Source organism: Hippopotamus amphibius, chromosome 4, assembly GCF_030028045.1.
Source record: "Hippopotamus amphibius kiboko isolate mHipAmp2 chromosome 4, mHipAmp2.hap2, whole genome shotgun sequence".
Classification (NCBI taxonomy): domain Eukaryota; kingdom Metazoa; phylum Chordata; class Mammalia; order Artiodactyla; family Hippopotamidae; genus Hippopotamus; species Hippopotamus amphibius.
In genome coordinates, this window is record NC_080189.1 from 70889633 (window position 1) to 70911622 (window position 21990).

The window sequence follows — 21990 nt, forward strand, 5'->3', positions numbered from 1 at the left end:
TTTTGTTGTACAAAACACCTTTAAAAAGATACTATGGAACAAAAGCTGTCAGTGTCTCTGCTCACAACATCTGTAGAAGTATGAAAGATCCATAGAGAATTCTCTCCCAACAATATCCAATAAGGATCACGTATCCAGAGCATATAAAGAACTCTCAAATCTCAATAAGACAACCCACAAATTTAATGAAATAGTAAACACTTTACCCAAAAGAGAGGTAGATGGAAAAAACATGAAAAATATTTAACATCATTAGTCATTAGAGAAGTGTACATTAAAGCTATGATGAGCGGAAGGTGGGACAAAGTGAGAGAGTAGCATTGACATATCTACACTACCAAATGTAAAATAGACAGCTAGTGGGAAGCTGCTGCATAACACAGGGAGATCAACTCGATGATGGGTGATGACTTAGAGGTGTGGGATAGGGAGGATGGGAAAGAGTCACAGGAGGGAGGGGACATGGGGATATATGTATAAATATAGCTGATTCACTTTGCTGTACAGCAGATATTGGCACCACAGTGTAAAGCAACTACACTCCAATAAAAAACTAAAAAAAAAAAAATTAAAAAAAAAAAAACCTACAATGGAAAATCCCCACCCACTCTCTAGACTGGCTAAAATTTTTAAATCCCAAGTGCTGGTGAGGATGTGTAGCAACTAGAAATCTCAAACATTGTTGGGAGCAATGCAAAATGATATTGCCTCTTCAGAAAACAATTTGGCATTTGCTTATAAAATCAAATATACCCTTACCATTTAAACCAGAAATGCCACGCCTAGGTATTTACCCAAGATAAATGAAAACATACATCCATACAAAATGTATATGTTAACATCTGTAGCAGCTTTATCCATAGTAGCCAAAACTGGGATGTTGAGCTTTAATTCCTCACGAGCCTCCTACATCTCTGCATGTCTGGCAAATAGATGCAATGACCACATTTGTTTCTAACTATTTCTTCAAGGACTTGCACAGAGCAAAGAACCTTGGAAGACATAGTTTCTCCCTCTATGGAAAAGATAGGTTTGTTTTCCTGTACAGTATAATAAAGATAAAGCTTCCTTCTGGATCAAAGATCAGGCAGGCTTACTGCCCATTATAAAAGATTCGATTGAGTTCCCTAAGGTCTGGATTCCTCTCCTGTAAAGCAACCATCCCCTGGCCTTCATATCAACCTGCAGGAATAGGGGCTCAGGAAACTGGCACAAATGCTGACACTGGCTATGTTACTGCAATTGTAATAAATCGTCCTCAATTTGTGACCCAAGAATTTCATGTCTTCTGCCAAAATCCATAAAACTGAGGCAGACTAAGTGATTAGCATTTAGGTGGGGTAAAGCACTCACATATGACACTAGAATCAATTCAAATGTCTATCAAATATCTACAAAATATGTTATATCCATGAAATGGAAACTTACTCAGAAATAAAATAGAATGAACTACTCATACATGCACCAACATGGATGAATTTTAAAAGCATATATCCCAAGTGAAAGAAACCAAATTAAAATGACTACATCCTATATAATCCCATGTAGGTGAAATTTACACAAGGCAAAACTATAGTGGTAAAAAGCAAGAGAACTGACTGCAAAGAGGTATGGAGAGTTCTTAGGGTGATGGGAATAATGTTTATCCCAATCATGACTAGTTATGTGACTATATATTGTACTTTTGTCAAAACTCATCAGATTATATTCTTAGGCTGGTGGATATAACTGTATATTAATTATACCTCAATAAAGCTTAGAAAAGGATTTAATATTCAGCAATCACTTAATAGGCACCTAGTCTTTTTCAGGCACCTTTCTAGGAGAAGGAGATGCAAAGGTTAGCAAGCAGAGAAAGTCCTTGCTCTCCTCGAAATCACTTTCTAGACGAGGAGTGGGAGAGGGTGAATTATAAACAGATACTTAAAATAAGCGAGAAAATGTCAGGTAATAATAAGTGCATTAATGAAAATTTTAAAATGTGTTCTACTAGGGAGAGTGACTTGAGGAAGTACTTTCAGTCAGGTGGCCAGAAAACATTCTGATTCAAACTGAGTCCCAAGACATCAATAACAGCAGTTGTCTGCAGGGGTGGGAGAGGGGCCAGTGGGAGACTGGGGGGATTAGGGGTCAGGGAAGACCCGAGGAAAAACAGACTTTTATCATGTACCTTATTATAGTGTTCAAATATTTTACCATGCGTCTGGATAAAATTTTCTTTTAAAAAGGCAAATTTAAAGATATATGTTAAACATAGGCAATCAAATATATCAAAACCCAAGGGGCTTGCAAAGCTATTTAATCTCAAGGTTCTAGAGTCAAATTATGAATCACAGAGAAAAAAATAAACCATCTATTTCTTGCTCCTGTGCAGGTAAATGATTCTTTACAGCCAGAAATTGGATTTTCACGCCTAGGTCCGAAATACTATTTGAAGAATCAATGTTTGAAAATAATCTTCACATGGAATTTTCTCCCTGCTTCCACATGGATCTATAAGTAATTACAGCAGTAGAAAAGTATGTTTTCTTTCAGAATCTCCAAAAATTTTTTGCTGTTTATATTTACCTTCCCTTGCAATAAAACTCTATTGATTTTTTTTAAAGCTTCGTCTTGGTATATAATAAAACAAAAAATTACTTTTTGCATATAATTTCAACTGCCATCTCTTTGGTATTCTAGAAAAATTAGAGTCAAAAGCCAATATGATGTCACTTAAGTTAGATATGTAAAAATAATACAGAAAGAAATTTGCTACAACTTCTTTCCCCAAGTACAAATCTAATCATTTTCTAAGAAAATGAGAACATAGGTATATAAATCATACATAACCTTAATTTATTAAAACATATAATATATACTACACGCATATATGTATAATACTAGGTATTATATTATGCTAGGGATGTTATACAAGGTACTTCAAACTATTTGGAGAAACTATTTACTAGAGAACCTGAAATAAAGTAACTCTGAATAATCTGAAGTGCCTAATTATAAACCAGAAACACCATAATCAATAGAAAGGGGGAACCTAGATTAGCAAGAAAACAATCACTAAGGTGTTAATTTTTCATGTGAAAACATTGAGAGAACACTAATTGTTCTTCCCCTCAAATTCTTTCACTTCCAGTCCTGTGTTATGATGCAGTGCACTGGACCAGGCAGCCTTGAGCTTCACAGTCTAAGGTGGAGGCCAAGGACACGTATATAAACAACTGCAGCGCAGAGTATAAGGCAATATTTCCAAAGTAGAGTCTGTTACAAGTTATGGAAGGAGCTGGGAGAGCGTAGTGGTCATTTCCAACCTGAGAAATCAAGGAAGCCGTGGTGAAGGAGCTAGTCAGTGAATGATATTCCCACTCTCTTCAGCACTGTTGGAGGCAAAGGGTATTCCAGGCTGGAAGAGCAGTGGGGACCAAGACAAGAGGGAAAACATCATGCGCTTGTGGCGAGATTGTGGAGGATATTGGAAAATTTCCCTCATCCGTGTCCAATTCTCTAACTTCATGGTATACCCATTACAATGAACTGTTTCTGATCAAGAACTGGTTTTTTCAAATGCCAAGTCATTGTTATTTAATAATTAACACAATGGTTTTTTTTTTTTAAGTAAATCAAAGTGCTGGTATATTATTAATCCCATTGCCATATTTAGTTCTGAAGTTATTTCTGAGTATTAATTGTTGTCTTAGTCAGTCTGAACTATAAAAAAGTACCATAGACTGGGTGGCTAATAAGTAACAGAAACGTATTCCTCACAGTTCTGGAGGCTGGCAGGGTGCCAGGATGATTGGTTCTGGTAATGCCCTCTTCCAGGATACAGGGTGATGACTTCTCACTCTATCTTCACACGGCAGAAAGGACTAGAGAGCTCTCTGGGGTCCCTTTATAAAGGCACTAATCCCATTCAAGAGGCTCCCCCCTCTCAACCTAATTACCTCGCAAAAGCCCCAAGTCCTCATGCCACCACACTGCAGGCTAGAATTTTAACACATGAATTTGGGGGAGGCACATTCAATCTATTTCAACTGCATGTAAATAAACAGCCAAAAAAATGACTAGGACAGTAAAAAGCACCAAACCGGCACTGAATTATTGTATTGGTGGAAAACATTAAGCTCCGCATTCTAGACATAAGGAAACTGAAGTGCAGAAAAATTCCATGAGTTGCCCAAATTTATTTTTTATTTAACAACTGCTTACATAAAACATTTTAGAATATTAACTCACTAAATTCTCTTAACAAATCTTGATGTAGATGTCACTGTGATCACCATTTTACAGACGAGGAAACCCAAGCATAGAGAAGTTAAGAGACTTCCCCTGTTCAGTGGCAAAGCCAGGGTCAGCTCCCAGACTGGCTGATGTAGGCTCCACATGTCAGGTTACTAACCACTGCTTCTCCAAACCAGGTAGTGGCAGAGGCAAGGCCAGAACACAGGATTTCTGACCCTAAATGCCATGTTTTTTCTATTCTAAAGTTTCTGTCTCTACACAGCCAAGACAGGTTTTCCTGATCCCAGTCACTAAGGCTCTTGGCTTCCCTTTCTCCACAAACTTTAGAGTTGGTTGTGTATCTCGTTTTCACAGATGGAATTTTTCTCTCTCCTCAGCTACACTCATTTCGCATCTCACTACAACCAAACCATGACTAGTTAAACCACAACAAAAAAGCCTCAGCATTATGCATTCCTTAAACAAACAAAAAGGGAGAGAGAGCAAAAACTAACCACATGAAGTGCCTGCTTTTATTTGTCCTGGAAATGAAGAAGCAGAAATGCCTGCGCCCATCCGTACAACTCAATCACAGCACAAACACGTGGCACTGTCAAACTTTATGATCACCTCCCTTTAGGGGGCCACAGCTGAGGAAAGCAATAAGTCCTTGGTTTCACTTCACTTTCTGTTCTCCAGGATGTCCTTTCCTCCTGTATGACAGGATGTTGAGGGAAATTTTTCCCAGCATGGTTTGCCAGGTTCCACAGCTGGAAACAACAGGAGAGAAGTATCCACATTTTAAAAAGAAGGTCAGCAGATACTTGCCACGGCTTATTAAGAGGTGGCAGAACCTGACCTACCACAATCATTCTCATCCCCATTCCTAATCTACACGTTAGAATCACCCGGAAGTTGGCAAATGCAATGCCTGGATGCCTCCTGCAGAAATATTTATTGAATTGGTCTGTGGTGCCATCCTAGGCAAATTGGAATCTTTTTAAGTTCCCCAGGTGATTCTAATTGCAGGCAAGGTTGGCATGACTGTCGCACAAGAAAAGGATGAGGTGAAGACATTGGCCAGAATACAAGGTGAGGAGGACTCTCTCTCTTCCAAGTAGTGGGTATTTTATTTCTCTTCTCTGGATAACCTGGGGAGTAGGAATATGATGAGGGACCATTCCAAGAGGGCTTTCCTACAAGAAGGGATGCTATTTGTATGTAAGCTTAGCCTCTGCCTATCTAAGCAAGAGAAAAGAGAACGAGAAGGACATTATGGTGGAAAGAGGAGCCTGTTGATGTGGAAAACATACTTGAGTTCAGAGGACCAAGTGGACCGCATAGACGAGCCCCAGCTGTCTTTCATGGAAGCTTACCCAAGAAAGCTGCTTACCACGTTCTGGCCAAAGGCTGAACTGTGGCAGCAGGAGGCTATGGCTAGGCTGCTGGTGGTGGGGATTTGGGGAGGCTAGAAGATATGCAATTCCAACATCAGAGAGTTGGGTAGTGGGAAAACCACATGCCTGTGTGCCAGGAGAAGGCTGACACTTGGATGCTGTCCCAGAGAGGCACCAAACGCCAATACAGAAACATCAACAATAAACTAGGAGAAATCTAACCAGGGCCAGATGAACAAAGAGATGCAGCCCCTTCTCCTCTTCCTCCTCCCATTCCAAGACTCTGGAGGTAGCCAGGACTGAAAGATGGAGCAAGAACTATTTATGGCTTTGGATTAGAGGTGAGCTTGAAAACTGAAAATTGGGCTGAGTTACAGTAATCAAAATGGACCAGAAGTGTGTAGAATTCACTCAAGATGTTGCCTCAAGTCAGAAAAAAAGTCTTCTAATCAACAAAGCCAAAGGCAGAACTGGAGGGGGAAAGTCCTATTAACTCCTTAACTGAGTTGAGACTCCTAAATAAACCTATGAGATTTGTAAGATCGTGCCCATTTTTCCAGAGGCAGGTCATTTCTGCAGAAAGTAAAAGCATATGTTCATCAAATGCAACATCAATGTGCTATGATAGCATCCTTCACGTAGAAGGAAGGAACACTAAGGACACTGTGAGTCTGGCTCCTTCACTGTTCCTCTGTTTTAAGCCTCAGTGCCATAGGCTAGTCGGCCAGGTGGATGCTGACATAGCTGTGGTGAGTGAGAGAGGAAACCCTCACCAAGTAGTTACGCTGATCTTGGGCAATTAAATAACTCCCTCATCCTCAGTTTTCTCATATAAAATACGTCAATGACATCTATTTACCAGTCTGTTTTGAGGATCCCATTGTGTCCTTCACAACGAATGGCCCATGAGCTACTTAATGTTCATAGGAGTTCATTCTTGATAGAATAAAATTCTAAGCAATAACCCCCACTTAAGGGGATATATGTGCAGAAGGGCTTTGCTGAAAGATCGTTCCATAAAGAAAGGCATCCATATGGCCCAGATGTGGACGACACTCAGTGCGATACCTACCCCTACATCAATGCTTGCAGTTTCCTGAGAAATTTTTAAGCACAGTTCATACTAATAATAGCCATACATCTCTATACTCCTGTTTAAAAGAAACTTTGATGAATTTTAAGTGTTCAGATTTAAAAGTGTGTAGCCCATTTAAGAAGACAGCAAAATAAACAGAACAGGGCTCTGAATGAGGGAATTAGTAACAACTATAGGTCCAAAATTATCACTTTTCTTTTTAGAAGGCAATTCAGAGCCGGAAGGGAGAGAGAAAAAGTGAATCCAAGGGTTCAGTAACCAGCCGGCAGTCCACAGATCAAAAGAGCACAAAGGTGAGAGTGATTAAGAAAATTAACGAATGCAGGGCAACAGGGAATCTTCCAGGAAAAAAAGAAAAATCACACCTTTCCTTTGAATAGAAGTGAGGAACAGCTGGAAAGGAACCGAGTTACAAAAGTCTCCCATAACTGAGAGAACACTAAAAACTTTCCTTTAGGATAAAAGGAAAGTAAATTCTTAAATACTCAGAGCTTGTATCAATTATGACTTGCAAAGTACAACCCTGAGTTCTATACTTAGGAATGTGTATTTCTTTGACTCTAAGTATTATAAGAAGGCAAAAGAAGCTCATTAATATAGCTATAATTTTCTCCATAAATAATTATACAGAAATAGCAAAGTCAAGTGCTTCTTGCTTTCTATCTTTGGTTCCAGTTACTCTCACCCGAAGAAACTTTATTCTTGGGCACCAAGATATCCCAAACTCCAAACCAATGGCTTTTAGCTGTAGATGTACATCAGAATCAGTCGGAACTTTTCCAAAAAACACAAGCTTGATTTCCAATTCAAACCATCTGAATCATAAACTGCTAGAGTGGGTGAGGTCCAGGAATGTGTATTACAATATGTTAAGTCCCCAGAGATAAGGATATGCACCTCCCATTATAACTACCAGCCATCACCATTCAACTGGTGGCAGCTACCCAAATTGTAGACATCATCCCCCAAGAAAGGATTAATCCACCAATACAACACGTCTCTCTAGATAAAGCTGAGAGCCCTCCACTATTTCACTTAGCAATCTCTGGCAAACTAGCCGGGACAATTCTAATCTGTATTAGTTTAAATTAAGTAATCTAACTGCATTCTGAATCTTTCCAAAAATAATAGGATTTGCTCAATAATTATAAATTAATCAAGGCTAGATTCTGACCTTAAGTTCATCAGTGCTTCTTTGCCAAAGGTCCACAGCATCTGTACTTTCTGGGAGGCCCAAACACAGCAGGTGACAAAGTTGACCTCTCCCTACTGTTGGGATTAGTCAGTCAACAACTAGCAACTGATCATCTGTATAACACGGTGCTTTCCAGGACCTTGAAAGCTGCTATGCATTCAACCTAGACTGTATTTTTAAGAAATGCAAAATGCAATTTGGGGAGCCAACACAACAGAAAATAAGCAAGAGGAGCAAAAGGATATAACACTTTGCAGTCAAATAGGAGAAATCGTTTTTTAAAAAGATGCTAACATGTAAAGTAGGGAAGCTACTGGCTGAGCTTGTTGGAGTTATATGCGGGCAGGTGGCCCAAGCTCGGTCCTAGGAATAGCAGCAATAAGGTGAGTGAAGAAAAGCTGGAAAGAGCACTTAAACTCAGTTTTCAGTTCAAGAAATATTCACTGGAGGTGTATTTACCTGATCAGTGCTGGGGTTATCTGTATGGTGGAAGACAATGATGACAGGCCCCAGGCCTGCCTCTGAAAGGCTCACATGAACTCACACCAGAGGACAGGGCCCCATCCCTGACACAAAGAGCTGTTGGGAGAGCATGGCAGGCTTCACAGAGGCAGGGGCTTTTTATATAGGCCTTATGTAACACAAACGAATTCAACAGGAAGATTTTAAGAAAAATGGCTTTCTAAAGAAAGGAAGCAGGCTGTATCTGGAGAAAAGCAAGAGTTTGACAGAGCCTTAAAAAAAAAACTAAAAGGTCTTATCATATGTTTACAAAATGTTTAATCATATTTCAGAGAACTCAGAATGTCAGCTGGATACATGTACCTAATTTAATAGTCAGGTGGAGTCATGAAAATTTATGCTCTGTGGAATTACATAATCAGAGCTGTAATTTAGAAGGAAAATTCTGGCAGCAGCCTGTAGGCAAACTGGGAACAAGGGGAAGAGGGGCAGGAAAGTCAGAAGGCCGGACCAGAAGTCCAAGTGGGAAGGAGTGAGGTGCGGCCCAGGCAGAGCCTCTCTTACAGCTGTAAGCCCTCCCCTGCCCTGAAGATTCTGGTGAAAAAGGGTCACGAGAATATTTTTAGTTGAGTAAGTAAAAGAATAATCTCTTTTCAACAGAGAAATGAGGATAACACTATAAGTGTGATAAATGATTACTATCATAGCAAATTCCAATGAAAATTACATCATTAATGCATTTGTTAGATTATATTACATATTTATATATTAATTTATATATTGAATATATAACTCTGAAAAGGAAAATACATCCATTTTTCTGATTCAGGCAGGCAGATGAGCAGTGCCTCATAGGTAAACTCCCCACATGTTCACATCACCGCCTATTTGACCCCATATTCTTCCAAGAAGGGACAAAAGCATCAAATGAACAGGTCTTCAATTCTATGTCTCAAACATAGGCAATTCTCCTTTTTTTTTTTTACATGATTCCTTTTGTGTGTGTGTGTGTGTGTTTTAAGCTCTTTATTGGAATATAATTGCTTTACACTGTTGTGCCAGTTTTTGCTGTACAACAAAGTGAATCAGCTGTATTTATACATAAATCCCCATATCCCCTCCCTCTTGAGCCTCCCTCCGACCCTCCCTCCCAGGCCTCTAAGTCATCACCCATCATTGAGTTGATCTCCCTGTGCTATGCAGCAGCTTCTCACTAGCTATCTATTTTACATTTGATAATGTATATATGTCAATGCTGCTCTCTCACTTCATCTATCTTCCCCTTCAACCCCCACCCCTGCCCCGACCTCCACATCCTCACGTCCATTCGCTACATCTGCATCTTTATTCTTGCCCTGTCACTGGGTTCATCAGGACCATTTTTTTAGATTCCATATATATGAGTTAGCATACGGTAATTGTTTTTCTCTTTCTGGCTTACTTCACTCTGTATGACAGACTCTGGTCCATCCACCTCACTACAAATAACTCAATTTCATTCCTTTTTATGGCTGAGCAATAGTCCATTGCATATATGTGCCACATCTTCTTTATCCATTCATCTGCTGATGGGCATTTAGGTTGCTTCCATGTCCTGGCTATTGTAAATAGTGCTGCAATGAACACTGTGGTTTTCTCAGGTCATATACCCAGTGGTGGGATTGCTAGGCCATATGATAGTTCCATTTTTAGTTTTTTAAGGACCTCCATACTGTTTTCCATAGCGGCTGTACCAATTTACATTCCCAGCAACAGTGCAGCAGGGTTCCCTTTTCTCCACACCCTCTCCAGCATTTATTGTTTCTAGATTTTTGTTTGTTTGTTTTAATTTTATTTATTTATTTTTTTTGGGGGGGTACACCAAGTTCAATCATCTGTCTCTAGATTTTTTGATGATGGCCATTCTGACCAGTGTGAGGTGATACCTCATTGTGGCTTTGACTTGCATTTCTCTAATGATTAGTGATGCTGAGCATCTTTTCATGTGTTTGTTAGCCATCTGCATGTCTTCTTTGGAGAAATGTCTATATAGGTCTTCCACGCATTTGTGGATTGGGTTATTTGCTCTTTTGGTATTAAGCTGCATGAGCTGCTTGTATATTTTGGAGATTAATCCTTTGTCAGTTGCTTCGTTAGCAAATACTTTCTCCCATTCTGAGGGCTGTCTTCTTGTATTTTTTCTTTTTTTTTGTAATGTAAATATGTCTATGCTACTCTCTCACTTCGTCCCAGCTTCCCCCTCACCCCCAACCCCAGCCCCGTGTCCTCAAGTCCATTCTCTACATCTGCATCTCCACTCTTGCCCTGTCACTGGGTTCATCAATACCATTTCTTCAGATTCTATATATATGAGTTAGCATACAGTATTTATTTTTCTCTTTCTGGCTTACTTCACTCTGTATGACAGTCTCTAGGTCTATCCACCTCATTATATATAGTTCAATTTCATTCCTCTTTATAGCTGAGTAATATTCCATTGTATATATGTGCCACATCTTCTTTATCCATTCATCTGTTGGTGGGCATTTAGGTTGCTTCCAGGTCCTGACTATTGTAAATAGTGCTGCAATGAACATTACGGTACATGTTTCTTTTGGGATTATGGTTTTCTCTGGGTATATACCCAGTAGTGGGATTACTGGATCATATGGTAGTTCTATTTTTAGTTTTTTAAGGAATCTCCATACTGTTTTCCATAGTGGCTGTACCAACTTACATTCCCACCAACAGCGCAGGAGAGTTCCCTTTTCTCCACACCCTCTCCAACCTTTATTGTTTTTAGATGTTTTGATGGCCATTCTGACCAGTGTGAGGTGATACCTCATTGTGGCTTTGACTTGCATTGCTCTAATAATGAGTGATGTTGAGCATCTTTTCATGTGTTTGTTAGCCATCTGCATGTCTTCTTTGGAGAAATGTCTGTTTAGGTCTTCTGCCCATTTGTGGATTGAGTTATTTGCTCTTTTGGTATGAAGCTGCATGAGCTGCTTGTATATTTTGGAGATTAATCCTTTGTCAGTTGCTTCGTTAGCAAATATTTTCTCCCATTTTGAGGGTTGTCTTCTTGTCTTGTTTATGGTTTCTGTCACTGTGCAAAAGCTTTTAAGTTTCATGAGGTCCCATTTGTTTATTCTTGATTGTATTTCCATGATTCCAGGAGGTGGGTCAAAAAAGATCTTGCTTTGATGTATGTCATAGAGTGTTCTGCCTATGTTTTCCTAGAGGAGTTTTATAGTGTCTGGCCTTACATTTAGATCTTTAATCCATTTTGAGTTTATTTTTGTGTATGGTGTTAGGAAGTGTTCTAATTTCATTCTTTGACATGCAGCTGTCCAGTTTTCCCAGCACCACTTATTGAAGAGGCTTTTTTGCATTGTATATTCTTGCCTCTTTTGTCAAATATAAGGTGACCATATTAAACAAAGGCAATTCTGATACAAAATCCTGTCCTTACTCAATTGAACCACAAAACTTGCTTGGAGATAATATGGAAATATAACATAATGGCCCTGGAAAATGCTTGGGCAACATGACCCATGCTAGGTTATAACTTGAGAAGTACATGACAGAGGCAACATTCATCTTGATATCAAGTAAGTCTGTCATCACTGTTGAGGAAGAAAGGTTTGATGGACAACAAGAATCTCGTGTTTACTTTCCTAGAACTGGGTCCCATCTTTTAAGATGTCTTTATAATTTTAAATCCTTTTATATTCAGAATACCAGCCCCCCCCCCTTATTCCCATTATAAAGAAAATTAAGGCAAGGAAAGCTCATCATCTCACAACTAGCTACACTGGAACCCAGGCTTCAATTTAAAATTAACTACTTCAGTTGAACATTATTGGCTCTTCATTCAGTACTTACTGTGATCCACCCTCCACTTTGAGCCAAGCAGGCTTCACCTTCGCATCAGCTGCCTTTAATACCATGCTTAACGCTAAGGTCAAAAAGGAACTTAGAGCATATTTAAAAAGTTACTCAGAGGGTTTAATGGATGTTAAATTGCTCTTACAAAATAACATCTTGATATGAGTTAATTGCAAATTAATGAAAACCATATGAATTCTAATACATTCAAATAAAACTCATTGGTTCAAAAAATAAATAAAGGAAAATCTGCTTAGCAGAAAACATTCTGTCAACTCCCAGACACTTAAGCCATAAATCACGACAGTCTTTGAATCCAACACATGCTGGATGGGTCTATCTCTGTGTATTAAAGAAGGTATTTCCATGAGTGCTAACCAACCAAGCCCCTGAACGCCAGTTGAGGATTTGGAAATTATATTCTAGTGCTCCATTATTGCTGTAAGGAAGTCCAGGAAATGGCAAAATTCTCCAAAAAAGGCACCTGAATCACCTGGGAAATGTACCTGGAAAGACAGTGAACTTTGCCATTTATCAGACTAGTCCATTTTCTGATCTGTAAGCATCTTGGAGTAGAAAAAAACTTCCATTTCTCTGAAAGCCCCCAAATCCGCCCCCCCACACACACACACACAGAGAAAAGCACTGCAGGTTGAGCTCATATGAGTCCAAAATTTAGTTTTATATTCAGTCCAGATGCCATCGATGATGGTAATGACCTCCCAGCAGACAATATTAAGAATTCTGTCACTCTCAGAGACTAACTCACTACAGCCTCCGAAATGGATTAGGACATTCAATGTTTATTCTTAAATTACACCCTAGATCATTTAGTGCTTTGAAAGTCTGAAGGCTCACCAATATCATCCTTTTTGGCTTTGAAATTAAGCCAAAGGAAGATACAGACTCGATACAGGAGCAAGTAGTGCCATGAGAGATTTTGTGAAGAGAAATAATATTCAGAAAGTAGCATTTTATAAAGATTTTCCAACAGCAGTTTGCCAGCCGTAATGAGTTAGGAAGGACACCTGTGTTAAGAGCTGTCTTCATTAAGTGGCAGAGACCCAATTCAAACTAACTGAAGCCAAAAAGGAAGTTATTACTTGCTGGGAGAGGCTAAAGATTGAAGAAAGACAATCCACCAAGGACTCTCTGTCTCCTGAACTCTCTGTTCATCTCTCATATCTGTTCAGCTGCTTCTTCTCATGTGCTGGCTTCACTCTCTTTCTGCAAATTAGGCTCTGTAGGCAGGAGATATGGCAGGTAGCATCCACAGCCTCTCGCCCGTGAACCACAGGGAAGGCTGCTTCTTGGCCCTCCTTTTATTACATGGTCCACTCAGACTGTTGTTAGGCTCTGGGTGGGGTAGTGTAAGTGACCACACTGGGCTCACATACTCGTGTAGCCACAGAAAGGACAGTGGGAGGGCTTGCTAGGTAAACAACAACAATAACAATAATAATGGCCTCCACAATCTTACAGTCTTCTATACTGGTCTGAAACACTGGGGGGGGGGGGGTTGAGTGTGCCTACTTTAGGGGGGCGGTTGTAGCAAGGTTCTCCCCTCTTCATCCCCTATCCTAAAAGTACTCTTCCTCTAAAGCCGAGTTGATATCTCACTTCTCCCCACGACCCAGTCACATTTCCTTTCCCCTAAACACCTCTAAAACTCTTAGTTGGTTTCAAATCATGTAGCCTTAAGATGGTTTTCTATTTGAGGTTTTATTTCTGAAAAAATAAAATACGTAAAACAAATACAAAGTTAAATATCTGGGATTTTGTTTATTTCTATCTTTATGTTATTTCATCTCTACAATAAATTCTTCAACTCTCTTATGTTCCCTTCACAACAAAAGCAGCTGATTGAGTGTTTACACTCTTTGTTTAAACATATATTAACAGGGAAATTTCCCCTGTTAAGTAGTTTCATAATTCCCTTTTATAAAAATAAATATCATCCTAAGGAAGCTGTAGCCCTTAACAGATTTAAATGTGTGTATAGTAAAAAGTACACCCATAGAGTTAGGAGGCCTCTATAGCACCCTCAACCAAAAAAACAATAATGTGCAATTAATTTGCATTGAATTGATCTTTTTACTCATGATATTTTTCAATTGATTTGGCTTCTTAGCCTGCCTCCTACCTACTTCTGCATCCTGATTACCCAGCAATCAACATGCTTTGGACATGAAGCTGGCTGAAATTTTTGGATCACCTACTCTTTAATTACTTCTCTTATATTAACCCAGCCTGAGTAAGTATAGGCAAAAACATTTCATTCTCCAAGATCCCTGGATCCAATATGTAACATAGAAATGATAATATTTGTTTTTTGAGTACTTGAAAGTGACTTTATAACATTAGTGAACAGATATTACCATCCTGATTTATTTATGGGAATCAGAATAAACAATTGTTTGCATGGAACTATATGCTGAATAACTACACAGTTAATATAAATTATGATTATTGTTATTGCCACTGTCATGAAACTCATGTAAAGCATCCCCTCCTCATAGCTGTGTATCAAAAGGAAAATAAATATGACTGATTCTACTAAGATTAGAATCACTGAGTCAATGTAGGTTCAAGCAACTGTTGTTAAACATAAAAGGGATGTAAAAGATGTTTACTGTTACAGAAAACTTCTGGTTATTGTGTCCTGGATTTCCCAAGCTAAGATGGAACTTTTAAATATTTACCTTGACTGACACTTATCTAAAACATCTGTGCTACTGAAATGTTACACCAGGCCTCCTCTTCCTCTGTGATCATGTGTGCAGGTACACGTGAGCGCGTGTGCGCACACACACACACGCACCCACTGGCCACATCCTTTTTTAACCTTCACTTTTATGTATGATTAGGGGCACTGGTTTTCCTTTTGTAATGAAGTTCAATGAAGTAGGGATATTACTATATACAAACGTGAAAGAAAATAAAGCTCCAAAATACACAGTCACAGGATTTCCCCCTGATATATGTGTTAATCCTTTTTTTTAATTTATTTATTTTTATTTATTTATTGGCTGTGTTGGGTCTTTGTTGCTGCAACAAAGACCCAACAGGCTTTCTCTAGTTGCAGCAAGCGGGGACTATTCTTCATTTTGGTGTGCAGGCTTCTCATTGTGGTGGCTTCTCTTGCAGAGCATGGGCTCTAGGCGTGTGGGCTTCAGTGGGCTTCAGTTGCGGCACACAGGCTCAATAGTTGTGGCTCACAGACTCTAGAGCACAGCCTCAATAGTTGTTGTGCACAGGCTTAGTTGCTCCGTGGCATGTGGGATCTTCCTGGGGCAGGGATCGAATCTGTGTCCCCTGCATTGGCAGGTGGATTCTTAACCACTGCGTCACCTAGGAAGTCCCAACATGTTAATCTTATTACTTGATTAAAACAACTCCAGTTTTTTAATTTATCTGGACCTGATCATAACCAAGTTTTAAAAATTTGATGCCCTCCTGGAAAGAACAGGAGGTCTCTAATACATTCTGAGTCAATTTGAGTCAATTAAAACCATATCATTTCTTTATAGTATAATACTGCAGCCATTTCTAATCTTCTTACCCTCATCACTAAAGATAAAACATTAACTGAGAAGTCTGCATTTCACTCAGAAATGACTAAAGCTACGGGTTGCACATTGTGGTCCTCAGACATCATCATCTGGGAACGTGTCTGAAAAGCAAATTCAGTATCTCTGAAGGTACTGAATCAGAATCTCTGAGGATGCAGCCAGCCATCTGTGTTTTAACAAAAGGCCTCCAGGTGATATGATGACTCGGCATAAAGAATCTTAGTAGGAACAGGACTGATCCCTGAGAGGTGGGCGAAGTTTATCATTCCTCTCCTCTGTCTCGTCCACCCTCTCGGATCATGCAGTCTTTTCTCTATGGGCCTAGGCACTGGGGGCAGCCTGCCCAGCAAATGCCTCGGGTCCAAAATTCACCCTCCCTCCTTCCTCATCAACCAGATCTCCCTTTCTCCATAAAATGCCCCAGTCATACCACATTTGGTGGGAAACAAATTCACACTGAGATGTTAATGACCGTTAACAGCTCACCATGTCATGCTCTCAGGATGACTTGCACTATACACTTAGATCTGATCACATGTGTGATAACATTTCTGCAGTAGTATCTGTGGCAGGACCATCTCTAAGGCCCCCTCAGGCCTTGACAATGACACTCAGCAGCAATGTCATCACCCCATTCTTCACTCCCACTGAACTTCACACCTACCTCTTTTCATTCTTTCTTTCATTTATGTAGCAAACATTTATTGAACATCTACTATGTACCTGGCCCTGGGTTAAGCTTATGTTCACCTTTTCATCATTGCAATAAATGTCTGTATAAAGAAAGAACTAAAAAAAGGAAGGAAAAGAGAAGTGAAGCTCTCTAACTTTCCCCAAACTTCCTCTCACTGTCTTGCTGACACTCTAATATTGCTCCTTCCTCTGTGTTTTTCACTGCTAGCCCAAATCAGCTGATTTTTTTGCACTCCACATCTAAAAAGTTTTATTTTTTGATTACCCCAGTGTGAAGGGACCAAGGATTAGAAATAACTAAAATGTTACAGTGGAGCCCACAATTAATTGGCCTGCAATTAACACACATTTAAATACGAGGCCACTCCTAGTCTACCATTTGGCTATACACAGCTCTTTCCTTAACATGGAAATAATGAAATTCCACATTGTATTTTTTGTATTCATTGCAATGAATTTTTTGGACTTTCTTATAGGGTCATGGTAGGGTCTTACTTATAATTCATAAATATAAAGGACAGACCTGACCTCATTGCTAAATAATAAAAGCACATACCTCCTCTCTGGATTGATGGAGTAAGGCTAAATGGTTTTTGATAGCAGAGGTGCCTTCCAGACCTGGAACCATACATGTCCATGTATATATATACACTGAGTAAATCCTTGGGTTTCTGGCTTGATGCAAGTCACTCGCCTTTAAATAATCTCCAATTCTCTTACACCTGTGCTTTGATTTAAAAAAACAAAAGGTAGAACTCCTCTAATAAGGCAGTTCTCAAAGAGTGGTTGGGCATCATGACCAAGTCACCTGGAAATACTAATTGTTGCCCGCCTCCCCAAGACCTACTAGATGCAAGATTCTGAGGGTGGGCCCAGGAATCTGTTCTAACAAGCACTCCAAGTGATAAAAGGCACTCTAAAATTCTACCCCATTTATCACTGAAACCGGGACAACCAAATGAATGTGGAAAACATGAGGAAGTTTCCTCTTTCCAAAAAAGGGGGAAACACTCGCCTTAGGAACATAGAAGTGTCTGACCTGACTAGTCAAGGGATACCCCAAATGACCATCTGAAAGTAAAGATATTTTGTGAATGGAACCCAGATCTGGGGATAAGCTCAGGAAAGGTCACGAAACAAGGGTCAAGCCTAGATGAATTATGTTTTTGTACTAACTTAGGAGGATGGTTTATTAAATCAATTCAGTTGCATCAGAAAGAGAGAGGGAGAGGGAAAATGGAGCGAGGGAGGAGAGATGGAGGAGGAGAGAAAGAGGAAAGAGGAGGGAAAAAAGGGAGGGAGGAACAGAAGAAGGGAAAGAGGAAGTTTGAATATTGCTGTGCTTTGGTTGTCCATTGGGTTGCAAAGTAATTCAGTAGTTAGGCGGTAAGAAAATAATATTAGCTAGTATTCAAGAAGGAAAGGAAAAATACGGTAATGAGGGCAGAAACAAGGTAAATTATAAGTGGTCTGACAATAAAGTGTAATGATATAGAGTTAAGAAAAAACAATATAAAGTTGCATCTATCTTATAATCATTACTGTTTTAAAAATAGTATGTGAACAAGAATTGGAAGACGTAATGAATAACACTGTAGAGTAGACTACTTGGGTTTTTCTTTCTTTTTCTTAAAATTGACTCTAATGCTAATGTGATTTCTTTTTAATTTTTGCTGACTAAAGGTTGTAGTTGCAGAGGGTGCTCTGATCCAGAGATTTTTCTATTCTTCCTTCTTCGTCCCTATGATCATATCCTGCATCACCTAGGGTACTAGGAGGCTGCCTGCCAAGCTGCAGCTCACGTGTGAATTCACCGACATATATGGTCTCACCCACTGGTCAGGTGTTGCATTAAATTGGTGAAACTGATTGATGGGCATCTATTCTAAAAGCAGAATTTCAGAGGAAGAGCTGAATTGCACATCCCCATTTTTGAAACAGTTTGTTCTAAATGCAGGAGCTACAACACCTCGAGTCACGTGAAACTTCAAAATCAATGGTGCATTCAGCTTAGATATGAAAATTGGTATTAGGGGAAATTTGTAACAGACGTGCAGAAAGGACCAATAGGAAGGACAGATAGGAAATCCCTCTGCACTTTAATCACTAGAGTCATATAAGAAGATGTTACTGGGAATGGAAGAGCATTGGGAAAAATAAGTAAATATGCAGAATGTGAACAATTAAGAAAATGTCAAGTACAAAGAGCCAACTCTTATAAAGAATAAATAATTGGTGAAGCATTTACTTCTTCAGCACCCAAGGGGAAAATAAACAGAAATGGAAGAAATAGAAAGGAACTTGCTTACAAGAGGCTTGGCAGTCTGAAAAACAGCTGGATTTAATTTAGCTTTCCCAAGCAAAGAGAGGAGAGATTTAGAGCTAACCCAACTTGTCTGTCCAGAGCAACTCAACTTTCACACATACATTCATTCATTCATCAACCAATCTCTACCAGGTGGCCACCACATACCAAGCAGGCAATGTGCTAGGCTCAGGGGAAGCAAGTCCCCCCCTTCTCTCCTGGGCCTCTTCTCTGCCTCTTGCCCTCTCCCCTCCACCTCATCCCGATACACCAACTGTTCCTTGGAGGAAAAGTGTGCAGCCGCATTCCACACTTTTCAGTTGTTAGAGCATCTAGAATCATCTGAAGAAATGGAAGCTAAAAGTGCAATTTTTAATGCGTCAGCTGTGTTGAAGTAACTTTCTAGGCCCAGGATGGAGCTGTTCCTGCCCAGGTGACACGACAGCAAGTCAAAACTCAGACAAGTTTCATGTCCCTGCAAATGCTCTCCTTGACCAGAAATGCAGTCTATCCAGTCAGCCAATCCCCAAACGCCAAGCCTACTCTGGGCTCTATGCTTATTTCCTTGTTCCTTCTCACCCCAAACACCCAAGGATATTGACTACATGGCCCCAGCCCATCAGATGCTTTCTATTTTTTTCTTCCTTATTCTTTATTCTTTATTCTATAAAAGCTCCCTGCTTTCCACCCTATTTTGAAGTCTTCCCAATGGAGACTGTCTATTTCATGAAGTGTTATATAAAAACTTAAATTGTCCTCTTTTAATCTTTTTTAAGAGTTGAAACCAAATTCTATTTCTTAGTCAATCAAAGTCTCAAGAGGATAGTTACTTTTACTTTTGACTAGTCTTGGAAAGGAACAAAGATATAAAAGGGAGTTAAGGAAGCCCAGTGCCTGCCACTGAAATGCTTTCAGTGCACAGTTTAAACAATCAGAGAACAATACAAGATTGTATATAATGGGAAAAAAAAAAACCTAAAAGCCTAGTAAAAGGCATATTAAAGAGACTCAACCCAAAATTCATACATTTTTGCTCATCTTTCCCAGCAAGTCTGACATTAGCAGGGACTAAAAGGAAAGCCCAAGACACATTTTGGTTATCAACGCTAGACATCAGAAGCAGTCCTTGGTGATTATCTACTAGTCTAGTATTTATGTAATATTAAACAACCACCAGGAAGTTGTACATACCTAAGTCAGGTGTCTTCTTTCTGTGCAGTGGTATTGGGATGACTGTGCATTTGGCTATTTCAAATAGGGGTTCAGTATGGGAGTGAAGTGTAAGTTTACAGCATCCTGGTTCTTTCTTACAGAGTGAGTTTCATTCTGGTAGATTCAGGGTGTAAGGAGAGCATCTCATATCACCCATGCCTTAGTCTATAGATAACTGCCTTCCTCCGTCCTTACTCATGCCTTTAACTTTGAGCATACACCCACATAATCATAACAGTGCAACTGAAGCATCAAATCTGGTAAGAAGACCCCAGCCTGATTCAAAGCCTTGGGTGGAAGCCAGTGAATTCCTGGAACTTCAGATAAAAGAAATCCCCCTGGTGTATTTGTCTTTTGTGCCAAGCTAGATGCAAAATGAAGAAAATAAAAATCCCTGATTTCATGCAAAAGTACACCTAACCCAACCAACCCTTAACCAGAATTTGATAACCCTTTTTATAACAGAGCTACAAATAGAGGAAAAAAACCATACCAAGAACTGAAAGAATGCACACTTAGAGCCAAATCTTAGAGCAACAGTTAAGTTGGCCTCAGAGGGATTAATTTAGAAAACACAGGGAAAGGTCTGATTGCCTGTGTTTGGGATGCCCTGACACCGAGCCCCATGATGAAATCAAAATGACTCACCTAATCTTAATGCGACCATTGCACTGTGAGTGGAGAAATTACAGATCCAATGCTCTGAAGATCATAACATCAGGAATATTAAGAGTTGGCAGGACATTAGAGTTTCTCTATTTCAGTCTTCTACTTAAAGTATCAATTTTCTCTACAACAATCTGGAAAAATGGCCATCAACTTTTTTTCAACAAGGAAATGATTATTTTACAACATCATGTTTAAGTGACAGTAAGATTACTGGATACATCAAATGATATGTATCCCTTTGGGTCTATTTTTTCTCATAATAATAGTAAATGCTAATCTCATTGTTCACATATGTAGATTCTATGTCCCTACATGCCAAAAATTTTGAAGCCTGCTTATCCTGTGTTTTCCAAGATAATATGAGCCAGTAGAACCTTTGTTTGTTCAGCCCAACCATTCATAGCAGATAGGAAGAAAGTTTACAGGGAGAAGTATATTGCAAGTGTTAAATTAATATGCACTCTCCAGTTCAAAAGTAGAGTCCATAAGAGTTAAGTTAGAACCATTCGTATTGATTATATGTTGCCTTGAATATATATTATTCTCATTTTTCCCAGCCCCTCAGAGAAAAGTCATAAAATATATAAGATCAAAGAACTAGATAATTTCTTAAAAATCACCTTATCTAGCCTCTGCAGAAGCTAAAGAGATACTTAAAAAAAAAGACTTTAGAATTTCTACATTTGCAAATCAACCACTGTAAATTGAAGGATACAATTAAGACCAATAGAGCTAATAGTTAAATGCCAAGCAGTAGTCTAAGTACTTCACGTGTATTAACTCATTTAATCCTCAAAAAAACCCTATAAGGTAGGCTCCAAAGTTATCTCCTTTAACAGATGAATAAATTGTGGTTTAGAGAAATAAAATTTCAAAATCTGTGCTCTCAAAGTCTGTGCCATCACCAACAGTAAATACTGTGGTGCAGCACTAAATTTAGGTCTAAGATCCTGACACCCAGTGCAAGAAAAGAGGAGGACAGGGAGCAAAAAACGTGATTGCTTTAGCATTTTAGTTATCCAACAAATTAAACAGGCTATAACCTCAAAAGAGAAAAACTTCTGAGAGCAAAATTCAGAAAGAGTAAATTATGCAGGGCCTTATACAAGAAATAATGGTATTTACAATACCCAGGTCATGGAAGTAACCTAAATGTCCATCAACAGAGGAATGGATAAAGAAGATGTGGTACATATATACAATGGAATATTACTCAGCTGTAAAAAGGAACAAAATTGAGATATCTGTAGAAACATGGATGGACCTGGAGACTGTCATACAGAGTGAAGTCAGAAAAACCA